The following is a 12,801-nucleotide window of genomic DNA, read 5'->3' on the forward strand; positions in this document are numbered from 1 at the left end:
ATGTTTAATTGCTTAATTACACCAGCATGTCAACATTGTTCATTCACGTCATCATTAGTATCTATTAGTATTATCCATCATCATTTTTAACCCTGCCTTGACAGCTGTTAGATAATGTATGATGGATGTATAGTGAGACAATAGCAATTAATTTTTTGATGATCTTGCTGCTGGATGGGGGCTGCATTGTGTTTTACAGAATGGGGGGGTGGATGACATCCCAGACATGTTGCCACGGTGATAAGGTAGTGCCCGCCGCCGTCGGGTCTCGGACATGGAGCCATGGAGACTGGATAGTGACACAACTGGCGACTGCAGACTGGCTAGTGACACACTTAGGGACAAGAATAGAGAAACAGCATTTAGCTCCCTTTTGCAAGCTTCCAAAACAATTCATATTATACTTTGCTCTTACTTGGTCCTGGTCCCACCTTGGTCCTGGAAGCACATTTCATTCCACCATGTAAATGTTTTTGAATGCAATGGCAATCATCCCTGGACTTATTATGGATCAATTTAACATGCATTCTCTACACTAAATGTAAATGTAAACTAACTCTTTTTTTCTATTCACCTTGCTACTTTAGTATCCTTAGTAGCACTCTGTTGACCAGCTAACCGTAAGGACGAAAGTATCTTGCTCAAGATTATTTATTTCATTACATTACCCAACGTAATGTGAAATAACTTTCAATCATTTTCAAAACTACATGAATCTGTACACATTTTACACATGGAAACACGTGGTTGCATAGTGGAAGCATCATATTAAAAACTTTACTTCACTTTAGATATGCAAATAAATAGACTAAACAGTATTTAGAACACTGATTTAAAACAGCATTTTAGTGGCACTTAGAAACTTTTGCAGATGTTTTTTTACATCTACATTTGTCAGAACTGAACATGTTCACTGAATTAATTATTTTCATAAAAGTCTATTATGTACATCCATAGCTCTAACAAAAAAAACAGAATTAATTATTTTCACAAAAGCCTTTTACCTACATCTATAGCTATCTGTATGCTCATTTGTATTTCTGTATATTTATTTAAATATATCAGTCTTGGGCTATAGCCTTCATTCTGAAGCTTATCTGGGGAAATAAGATGCAGAAAGGGGAGTCATGATTTGAAGACCTGCTGTGAGAGGTCAGAAGTCTGATCAACCTTAGTGTCAGAGTGTCCATTGTTTGCATGGCACTGGTGTAAGTTATAGGTGTCTCCATAGAGACAAGCAGGGGGCGACTGAGTGGCGGCAACATAGGCCAGTTAGCACAACTAAGAACTGTACACAGTGCTGAATATACTTTCTTGGCTCAAGTGCAGTTTGGCCCTGTTGGTAATGCCAGTCATTACTCCAAAGATTTGTGCCAAAAAGAGTTTGATTCTATATTTGGTTTCAAGAGCAAACATAAAAAATAATATCAATCATAATTTACTTTGTAAAAGCATTAAAGCATTTAACAATTTGCGTGCTTTTTAATTAAGCTTATACAAGACTAACATTTAGCAGGGTTAATATGGACTTATATGGCTGTTATAATTGTATTCTTTATAATTATTTTCTTTATAATTATTAACACAACTTATTTTTCTCATGATCTTGGAAAAAGTCAAATCAAGTCAAGTGGCTTTTACTGTCATTTTGGTGTCATTTCAACCGCATACAGCTGGTACAGTACACAGTGAAACGAAACAACGTTCCTTCACGACCCTGGTGCTACCTAAAACAACACACTAACCACATGAGATGACACAGAACTAAATAAGACCTACATGTTCTACATAAAGTGCACTTGCAAAGATGTGCAAACAACACAAGACAGCACAGTAACTACTAAAACAGGCCAATAGGCACAGTAAGTGACAGTGTAGCACCGACCAGTACACAGTTCTAGTGTGAAAGTGCCAGATATAACAGGTAGTGCAGAAAGAAAAACAATATAATTTTAAAAAATGCTGTGAATATAATCATAACATACTATGACATAGAATTCAGCAGATTAGTTAATACCATATATGGACATAACATTTATTGTGGTAGCAGCCAGGTAAAGTGTATAATAGTGACAAGAATTTAAACGAATTTAAAGAATTTAAATTTTTATAAGTACCGTAGCAGCAAAAGTACAGGTAGTCAGTACAGAAATGTGCAAAAATTGCAAGGGGAGTGAAATGGTGTTCAGTTCAGTGTGTGTGTGTGTGTGTGTGTGTGTGTGTGTGTGTGCGTATGCGTGTGTGTCAGTCCAGTCTCTCAGTATTGAGGAATTTGATGGCCTGTGGGAAGAAGTTGTTACACAGTTTAGGCATTCGGTACCTTTTTCTGGACGGCAGGAGGGTGAAGAGTTTGTGTGAGGTGTGTGTGGGGACATCCACAATGCTCGTGGCTTTGCAGATGCAGCATGCGGTGTAAATATCTATGATAGAGGGAAGAGAGACCCAGATGATCTTCTCAGCTGACCTCACTATCCAGTCTTGCGATCTGATACGGTGCAATTTCCAAACCAGGCAGCAATATAGCTGCTTAAGATGCTATAAATGGTTCCTCTGTAGAACGTGGTGATGATGAGGGGTGGGAGATGGGCTTTTGTCAGCCTTCGCAGAAAGTAGAGACGCTGCTGGGCTTTCTTAGTTATGGAGCTGTTGTTGAGGGACCAGGTGAGGTTCTCCGCCAGGTGAATACCAAGGAATTTGGTGCTCTTTTCGATGTTCAGCGGAGAGTGGTCGCTCCATGCTCTCCTGAAGTTAACAAACAACTTCAGGAGAGCATTTGTTTTTTCCGCTCTCAGTATGCTGACTCATCATTCTTGCTGATGAGACCCACCACTGGTGAGCCGGATGATGAGACTGGAGCTGTGTATTGCTGAACAGCCGTGAGTCAGTAGAGCGAACAGCAGTGGACTGAGCACACAGCCCTGGGGGGGCCCAGTGCTCAGTGTGGTGGTGCTGGAGATGTGATGCTGTTTCCGATCCGGACTGACTGAGGTCTCCCGTTCAGGAAGTCCAGGATCCAGTTGCAGAGGGAGATGTTCAAGCCCAGTAGGTGTCCCTTTTGTCCAGGTGGGTGAGGGCCAGATGTAGGGTGGTGGCGATGGCATCAGCTGTTGAGTGGTTGGGACAATATGCGAATTGCAGAGGGTCCAGTGAGGGGGGTAGCAGGGTCTTGATGTGCCTCATGATGAGCCTCTCAAAGCACTTCATGCTGATGGGTGTGAGTGCTATGGGATGGTAGTCGTTGAGGCAGAATACTGAAGAACTGTTCGGCACGGGGACAATGGTGGTGCCCTTGAAGCACGTTGGAACAACGGTCCTGCTCAGGGAGATGTTGAAAATGTGGAAGAACATCTGCCAGCTGGTCTGCACATCCTCTGAGCACTCTGCCAGGAATGTTGTCTGGTTCAGTGGTTTTCAGTGGGTTGACTCTGCATTGAGTTTTCCGCATATCAGCCGTGGTTAGACACATCACCTGATCGTTGGGAGGAGAGGTGGTCTTCCTCACTGTCACATTATTTTGCGCCTCAAACCGAGTGTAGAAGGTGTTCAGTGCATCTGGAAGGGAGGCATCACTGTCATAGGTTGTCCACTCTGTGACGTTGTCCTGTAGTTGCTTATGGCCTGAATGCCCTGCCACATGCGCATTGTGTCACCGCTATCTGTGAAGTGACTGTGGATTCTCTGGGCGTGTGCGCGCTTTGCCTCTCTGATGGCCCGGGACAGTTGGGTTCTCGCTGTTCTTAGGGCCACCCTGTCACCTGCCCTGAAGGCGGAGTGTTGGGTCCTCAGCAGGGAATGCGTCTCTGCAGTCATCCACTGCTTCTGGTTGGAGCGTGTGGTGATGGTCTTGCAGACAGTGACATCATCAATGCACTTGCTGATGCAGCTGGTCACTGATGCCGTGTATTCGGCCAAGTGATGCCGTTATTGCCGAGTCATTGTCAGTTGCAGCCTTCCTGAACATGTGCCAGTCAGTGTGCTGAAAACAGTCCTGAAGAGCAGAGATGGCTCCTGCTGGCCAGGTTTTCACCTGCTTCAAAATCGGTTTGGCGCATCTAATGAGCGGTCTGTATGCTGGAATTAGCATAACAGAGATGTGGTCTGAGTAGCCAAGGTGGGAGCAGGGTTCTGTCAATGACGAAATCTCCAGCAATGATAAACAGTCCATCAGGGTGTGTGTTCTGCAGTTCATTAATAGCCCCATACAGTTCACAGAGCTCCTCCTGAGCATTAGCACAGGGGGGAATTCCCCTGGTAAATAAAAAGGTCTGCATCTAACAGTCACAAACTCCATCAGCAATGAGCAGTAACTAGAAACTATCACCGAGGTCTTGCACCGTTCAGTGTTGATGTAAACACATAAGCCACTCCGTGAGCCTTACCACATAGAGCTGCATTTCTGTCAGCACAAAACGAGGCGAGCCCGTCTAGCTGAATGGCAGTGTCCAGAACTCTGTTTCTGAGCCACGTCTCCATGAAAACAATGACGCAGCAGTCTCTAAACTCACGCCATGTTGCCTGCTGGAGTAGGATGTAGTCCAATTTATTGTCCAAGGAGCAGACATTGGAGAGCAGGATAGACAAGAGAGCTGGCTGGATCCCTGCCCTTTTGCCACTCTTCAGCTTCCTCACACACTGCTTACGACATCCCCTCCACTGGCCACCAGCATCAAGCGATGCCATGGACTGGAGGCCTGGTCCAGGGATGCCGAGATCGCATAACTTCTCATGCAGGTTGGTTATTGCATGATTTCTGTATTTTAGCAGTGTCTGGAGATGGTAGACAAGAACATAGATTGCTCCAATGTCCATGTGCTGTAAGAAGTCAAACTAAGGAACAAAAATAGCACCCTTTTGGATCCAGAGAGCCCGCTTTGTATTACTGCCGTGCACCATCTTGCAAGTGGACAAATGTTCATGACAATAGTGGGCATTTTTGTTCATTCTTTTAAACACATTACATTACATGAGTAATTAAGCTTGTAAATGCATCAAAGATAAGCACAATTGACTTTACATCAATAACCTTTATGAAAATTGGTCAAAAGACTACATCTTAAGGTATAACAGCTTTTAAATGTTAGTCTATATATAGAACAGATAAAGACAAAAGCTGTTAAAGAATCCTAGTTTCACGAGTTTTGTCCTTCGATTACCTAATTTTTGGCCTAACTAGAAAGCTGGTTTGGTTGGAGTCCATTTTTCAAACTCCTTTTGCTGAGGTGATTGCTATCCAAAAGGCATAAACCAATTAATGAAACCCATTTCACTGCAGCATCCTGGATTAGTACCAAATGAAGGCACCTTGTTCCCTTTAAAAATGCTCTGATAAATTTGAGAGACTATCCATCGTCCTGTAATGTGCTGCAATGGCTACTACATACACCTTTGGTGTAGTCATTGTTTAGCAGGCTATCATACTAGGAACGTGGCATGTGCACTATATCCAAATGTTGCAGTGCACAACAATAATAGAACAGCTTCCACCTGAGGCTCACATACTAGGGGCTCCTGCAATCAGGAGTGTTTCCTGGACTGAAGTCTGTACTTCAGCCTGTACTTCACTCAGAACCAAACCCACAGGAACAGATAACCTGGCCAAGTGTCCCAGATAGATGAGTTTCAGTTCCAGCTGGTTTATATGTTCTGATCTCACACTAGGGTTTCACATGTGCCTCTGTAGCATTACACTGCACCCCAGCCAGTGAGGGAAGTCTCTGATGGGGCACCACTCAAGAGCCAAACCCATTCAGAAGATAAGCCTAACATCTCCAGCAAGGTAGAGCTTGTGTCCCCTCACTGGATAAGAAATCACCTCTGTCTGGGGTATTTGGGGTTTAGCCTCAAGCTCATAATCCATTTCTGGAAGTCCATTAATTCCATCAGGTCCTATGCTACTACCGCTGCAGTTGCAATCAACAATCATAGTCTCATTAGCAGGGAGTGACCTCCATGAATTTTATCCATAAGCTTGATAATGTCCGCTGTTGGGATTCCAAAATGACTATAATTCCCAACAAATAAAATGTATACCAAAGTTTTTGTGTCAGGAAGTTCCCGTCACCATGAGACAAATACCCGAATGTGTGTGAGGGGGTGGATGAGTTTTGCTCTCTGGTGGAGGCACATAGGGGCTAGTCAGTCAAATACGACAGCATCCAGATCCCTCTTCATATACACCTCGAGAACACTCATAGTGCTAGAGAGAGGCTGAAGGCTTTTTCAACCTGGGAAAATTTACATGGTGAAGTTTCCACCAAACTACGGGACATTAGTCTTCCTCAATGGTGTCATAAAGATGTTGCACAGCTCTGTTTCCATGACTTGACAAAACTGAACAAAGAAGTCTGAAAACATGGAAGCACTCTTACATTGCCCAAAAAAAATGATATCTTAGCAAGTGAAAGCATCTTGAATATAGTCAAAGCTATACAGAATTTCAAGTTTAACTATTACAAGATTACAACAAACCAAATATAAGATTACTAAAACCTATTTCTGGACAATTTTTACTGTTTCAAGGTCGAAATAGTCTTGTTCTAATAGCAGATAATGATTCTAATTTTATGCATTTATTTCTAAAATGAAGCAAAATTATTTGGCAATAGAACAAGAAACTGTGTGTGGGGAGAGAATGTCTCCTTTGATCAAAATCTGATGTTTTCATCTTATATACAGTATCTCACAAAAGTGAGTACACCCCTCACATTTTTGTAAATATTTGATTACATATTTTCATGTGACAACACTGAAGAAATGACACTTTGCTACATTATAAAGTAGTGAGTGTACAGCTTGTGTAACAGTGTAAATTTGCTTTCCCCTCAAAATAACTCAACACACAGCCATTAATGTCTAAACCACTGGCAACAAAAGTGAGTATACCCCTTAGTGAAAATGTCCAAATTGGGCCCAATTAGCCATTTTCCCTGCCCGGTGTCATGTGACTTGTTCGTGTTACAAGGTTTCAGGTGTGAATGAGGAGCAGTTGTGTTAAATTTGGTGTCATCGCTCTCACACTCCCTCATACTGGTCACTGGAAGTTCAACATGACACCTCATGGCAAAGAACTCTCTGAGGATCTCAAAAAAAAGAATTGTTGCTCTACATAAAGATGGCCTATAAGAAGATTGCACAAGAAAGCCTGCAAACAGTTTGCTGAAGACAAGCAGACTAGGGACATGGATTACTGGAACCATGTCCTATGGTCTGATGAGACCAAGATAAACTTATTTGGTTCAGATGGTGTCAAACGTGTGTGCGAGCAACCAGGTGAGGAGTACAAAGACAAGTGTGTCTTGCCTACAGTCAAGCATGGTGGTGGGAGTGTCATGGTCTGGGGCTGCATGAGTGCTGCCGGCACTGGGGAGCTACAGTTCATTGAGGGAACCATGAATGCCAACATGTACTGTGACATACTGAAGCAGACCATGATCAGTATGCAGTATTCCAACATGATAACGACCCCAAACACACCTCCAAGATGACCACTGCCTTGCTAAAGAAGCTGAGGGTGAATGTGATGGACAGGCCAAGCATGTCTCCAGACCTAAACCATATTGAGCATCTGTGGGGCATCCTCAAACGGAAGGTGGAGGAGCACAAGGTCTCTAACATCCACCAGCTCTGTGATGTCATCATGGAGGAGTGGAAGAGGATCCAGTGGCAACCTGTGAAGCTTTGGTGAACTCCATTCCTAAGAGGGTTAAGGCAGTGATGGAAAATAATGGTGGCCACACAAAATATTGACACTTTGGGCCCAATTTGGAAATTTTCACTTAGGAGTGTACTCACTTTTGTTGCCAGTGGTTTAGACATTAATGGCTGTGTGTTGAGTTATTTTGAGGGGACAGCAAATTTACACTGTTATACAAGCTGTACACTCGCTACTTTACATTGTAGCAAAGTGTCATTTCTTCAGTGTTGTCACATTAAAAGATATAATCAAATATTTACAAAAATGTGAGGGGTGTACTCACTTTTGTGAGATACTGTATATGACTTATTTGAGTAATTTACTTCTATATTACAAGTCTATATATAAACACCCCTTTAGCAGCTCTAACAATGCATTTCTGAACACCTTCTTGTGTATAAATAAACAAGATATGATGTTGACATATTTGTTTCTACTGCGGGATTTTTGACATTTTCAAAGGGTAAAAATAACACTGAAAAAGTTAACCCATTTATGAAATTAAATTAACCCAGCATTTTTGCAAAAATGAAACCATCCTTGGGGTTGGAAAAACAACCCATTTGTTGGGTTAAAATTAACAACCCAACTTGATGGGTTAGTTTAGCCCCAAATGTGTTCTGTCCTATATATTTACCTAGCCATTGGGCTAAAAATAACCCAATTTGTTTGTTTTAACCCAATGTTTTTTTTTATAATGTAAATAAATACAAAACATAAACCACATATTTACAGTGCATCCAGAAGGTGTTCACAGCGCTTCATTTTTTCCACATTTTGTTATGTTACAGCCTTAAAATGAATTCAATTCATTATTTTCCTCAAAATTCTACAAACAATACCCCATAATGACAAGGTGAAAGAATTATGTTTGAAATCTTTGCAAATTTATTAAAAATAAAAAAACAAAAAAAGCACATGTGCATAAGTATTCACAGCCTTTGCTCAATACTTTGTTGAAGCACCTTTGGCACCAATTACAGCCTCAAATCTTTTTGAGAATGATGCTACAAGCTTCACATACCTATTTTGGGGCAGTTTCTCCCATTCTTCTTTGCAGGACCTCTCGAGCTCCATCAGGTTGTATGGGGAGCAGTGGTGCACAGCCATTTTCAGATCTCTCCAGAGATGTTCAATCAGGTTCAAGTCTGGGCTCTGACTGGGCCACTCAAGGACATTCACAGAGTTGTCCTGTAGCCACTCCAGGACACTAGGGTTGTTGTCCTGTTGGAAGATGAACCTTCACCCCAGTCTGAGGTCAAGAGTGCTCTGGAGCAGTTTTTCATCAAGGATGTCTCTGTACATTGCTGCATTAATTTTTCCCTCGATCCTGACTAGTCTCCCAGTTCCTGCCGCTGAAAAACATCCCCACAGCATGATGCTGCCACCACCATGCTTCACTGTAAGGATGGTATTGGCCAGGTGATGAGTGGTGCCTGGTTTCCTCCAGACATGATGCTTGCAATTCAGGCCAAAGAGTTCAATCTTTGTTTCATCAGACCAAAGAATTTTGTTTCTCATGGTCCAAAAGTCCTTCAGGTGTCTTTTGGCAAACTCCAGGTGGGCTGTGGCTTCCATCTGGCCACTCTACCATACAGGCCTGATTGATGGAGTGCTGCAGAGATGGTTGTTCTTCTGGAAGGTTCTCCTCTCTCCACAAAGACACACTGGAACTCTGTCAGAGTGACCATCGGGTTTTTGGTCACCTCCATGACTAAGGCCCTTCTCCCCCGATTGCTCTGTTTGACGGGGGGCCAGGTCTAGGAATAGTCCTGCTGGTTCCAAACTTCTTCCATTTACGGATGATGGAGGCCACTGTGCTCATTGGGACCTTCAATGCTGCAAAAATGTTTCTGTACCCTTCCCCAGATCTGTGCCTCGATACAATCCTGTCTCGGAGGTCTTGGACTTCATGGCCTGGTTTGTGCTCTGACATGCATTGTTAACTGTGGGACCTTATATAGACAGGTGTGTGCCTTTCCATATCATGTCCAATCAACTGAATTTACCACAGGTGGACTCCAATCAAGTTGTAGAAACATCTCAAGGATGATTAGTGGAAACAGGATGCACCTGAGCTCAATTTTGAGTGTCATGGCAAAGGCTGTTAATACTTATCTACATGTGCTTTTTTGTTTTTTTATTTTTAATAAATTTGCAAAGATTTCAAACAAACTTCTTTCATGTTGTCATTATGGGGTATTGTTTGTAGAATTTTTAGGAAAATAATAAATTTTATCCATTTTGGAGTAAGGCTGTAACTTAACAAAAATGTGGAAAAAGTGAAGCACTGTGAATACTTTCCAGACGCACTGTATCTTATCTTCAAACTCGGGTCACAGCAGTGAGAGCACCACTTGCTAGCCACTTGTCCACCAGTGAACCGGTTAAATAATTAAGTTCACTTGACTTAGTTCCCTTACATAAAAGGTGTCCCAAAAGTCTCCATATACAGGAGAAATTAACACTTTTTAGCAAAATGTAACTTTACAAAACATCCTCTACATACTGCCATTTCTTTGTAAACACACACATAGTCATCCCTCCCAATCACGAAAGGACCACCTTTAGTAATTATCTACTAATCAGTACATTAGTTCTCTTGTTGCCAGGCAAAACTCCTCTCATGGCCAATCACAACAAAGACATACCAAAGTGAGCTATTTTAATAAATCATGATTTTGAGTTCATAACACTTGAAATCTTACGTTTATATATTTTGTAGGTAAATAAGTTAAACAAACTTAGATTTTTGATTTATGGATCCAAAACGCAACATTTTAATCAATGTTTAGTCATGATTACTTGATTGTTTAAGTAAAGACAACATTAGGTTTTACAGTGTACTTCAACACCTGCAAATTACTCACCTGCCATGCTCAAGCTTAAGGCACCCCATGACACGAGACCCGTTGGTCATCTGAGTACCCATCATCCACCTTGTTGGGCAGGCCCTAGACAGGTAAGGATACAAAACTAAAAAGACGATGAGGATACAAGTCAAAGACAACAGACAAACAGGCTAAGATAAGAATAAAATAAGGGGCTAACAGTGAAATTAAGAATATCCTAAGAGGTGAGAATTGGTGGGTCTTAAGGTTGATTCTGGAATGACAGAAAGAGGGCTTCTGTTTTTTAAAAAAAAATTATTAAAGTAATAAATATAAAAGTTATTAAAGTAGCTATAATAGTATTTAAATATATAGTATAATCGTATTCAATTAATCAGGAGATGCAGTGGACCGGGTGCATGCAGTTAGGACCAAAGATGCTCCAAAAAATAACTTGCTTATAAACATTGCAAATCGCTGCATTCATACACATTTAAGTTGCTGTTATCTGAATTTTACACTGTGGCACTTATTCCATAACAAGCACCTAATTTTAAATCTAAATATGTAAATATCACGGCAGCCTGTTCTTAGTAATCAATATTTTTGCCATACACAACCATATTTAAGTATAAGAAAAGTTTTTCTAAAATGTATTATTATTAAGCTTATAAGGTTGATAATAACTTGCACAGACAAGCTAACGATAATTAACTACAGAACATAATAAATAAATCATATAATAACAGGATTAACATTTCATGGTACCTCAACTGAGTTTGACTGATTACTTCTACCGAAAGAATAATTCCTCATTAAACATAATTATTTTTTTATTTTTTTAAAAAAAAAACAAAAAAAAAAAAACACTGCTTTAGAAACTGGAAAGCATATTCCTCATAAGCCAAGTAGAAAGCTTATTGCTCATATCTTAGAAACACATCTGATGTACAGGCATGCTAAAGCTAAGGGCCCCAATCAGGACTTTAGAATGAAACTGTGCCACCTAGTGGACACCCTACTACTTTTTCCATCTTTCCACTGCATAATTATGTTTCAAAATTAGTAATAGCAAATAAAATCTTGACCTAATAACACTGATAGCTTTAATCCATCTACAGAAGGTAAAGTTAATCTTATCACCTTCAGTTTTGGGAATGCACATGTTGTTGAAGGCATATGGTTGACACATTACAGATTTGCAATGCAATAGCACAATTCAGTAGAAAAATTGGTAAGTTTGTGGAGCAAATGATAGATGGACAAGCTTTCTTTAATTGCTTTCCTGCAAGCTTTCCTGTGTCATAAAAATAGATACGTCAGGAGATTGTGGGCATATTGAGAATATTACTCATACAAACACAGTAATGCATAATGGGGTCAGTGGTGGCGTGACGGTTAAGGTCAGGGGTTCAAGCTCCAGCACTGCCAAGCTGCCACTGTTGGGCCCTTGAGCAAGGCCCTTAACTATATCTGTTCCAGGGGCGTTGTATCATGGCTGACCCTGCGCAATGACCCCAGCTTCCTGACATGCTGGAGAATGTGAAGAAAAGAATTTCACTGTGCACATGTATATGTGATCAATAACGACTCATTATCATTATAATATTTTGAAGAATGAGATTCTAGAGCAATTTACCAACTTCCAAATCTGCCAGCTTTTATGTACTGCCAACATGGTGGCAAATCCAAAACAATCTATTTTACTGGGCACCATTCTCCTGTTTTACATGCCCTGTAGAGGGGGCTGTCAATTAAATTTCTTAATGGGGACATTTTCATTGGGAAGTGAGGCAGTTTTTATTTATTTACTTTTTTAATATTTCTAAATATTTGAATGTCTTACTCATTTACTCACTTCTGATATATTTGAATGGCTTTCTCATTTACACAATAAAATTGCAAACTGTGATAACAATAATCTATTACAATTTATAATTGAACCATAACATTAACAACTATCATCCAGGATTTGACTTGTGGAGCCCTATTGAATAACCCCCTGATAAATTTGACATTTTGTAGTAATTTTCACTATTTAAATTAACAAAAAAAAGTAAGTACACCTATTTATCACACCTTCAAATCCATAAAATGAGAATCAGGTGTTCGAGATTGGGTGCCAGTGATTAGAACCTGCTTAGGGCGTACAGGTGGAACCTGTCTTATTTAAACCCCTCTCATATCTAGTGTCTGTTGTTCCCTTTGCTATTGAGGTATGTGGTGTCATCATGCCAAGATCTAAAGAGTTTTGTAAGGCCTTCAGAATAAAGGTTA

At 40.7% G+C, this 12,801-nt stretch overlaps 1 long non-coding RNA gene across 1 annotated transcript in view; it reads right to left on the bottom strand.

Annotated features, from left to right (window-relative positions):
* The window catches only part of LOC128632852 (uncharacterized), a 16,383-nt gene continuing 3,582 nt past the window's right edge, over window positions 1-12,801 (bottom strand). The window contains exons 2-3 of the long non-coding RNA XR_008396460.1: window positions 10,564-10,669; window positions 1-334 (exon numbers count right to left, since the gene is read on the bottom strand). This is a non-coding gene — a long non-coding RNA (uncharacterized LOC128632852). The remainder of the gene's footprint in view (window positions 335-10,563; window positions 10,670-12,801) is intronic.

The sequence above is a fragment of the Ictalurus punctatus genome, chromosome 5, assembly GCF_001660625.3.
Source record: "Ictalurus punctatus breed USDA103 chromosome 5, Coco_2.0, whole genome shotgun sequence".
NCBI classification, from domain to species: domain Eukaryota; kingdom Metazoa; phylum Chordata; class Actinopteri; order Siluriformes; family Ictaluridae; genus Ictalurus; species Ictalurus punctatus.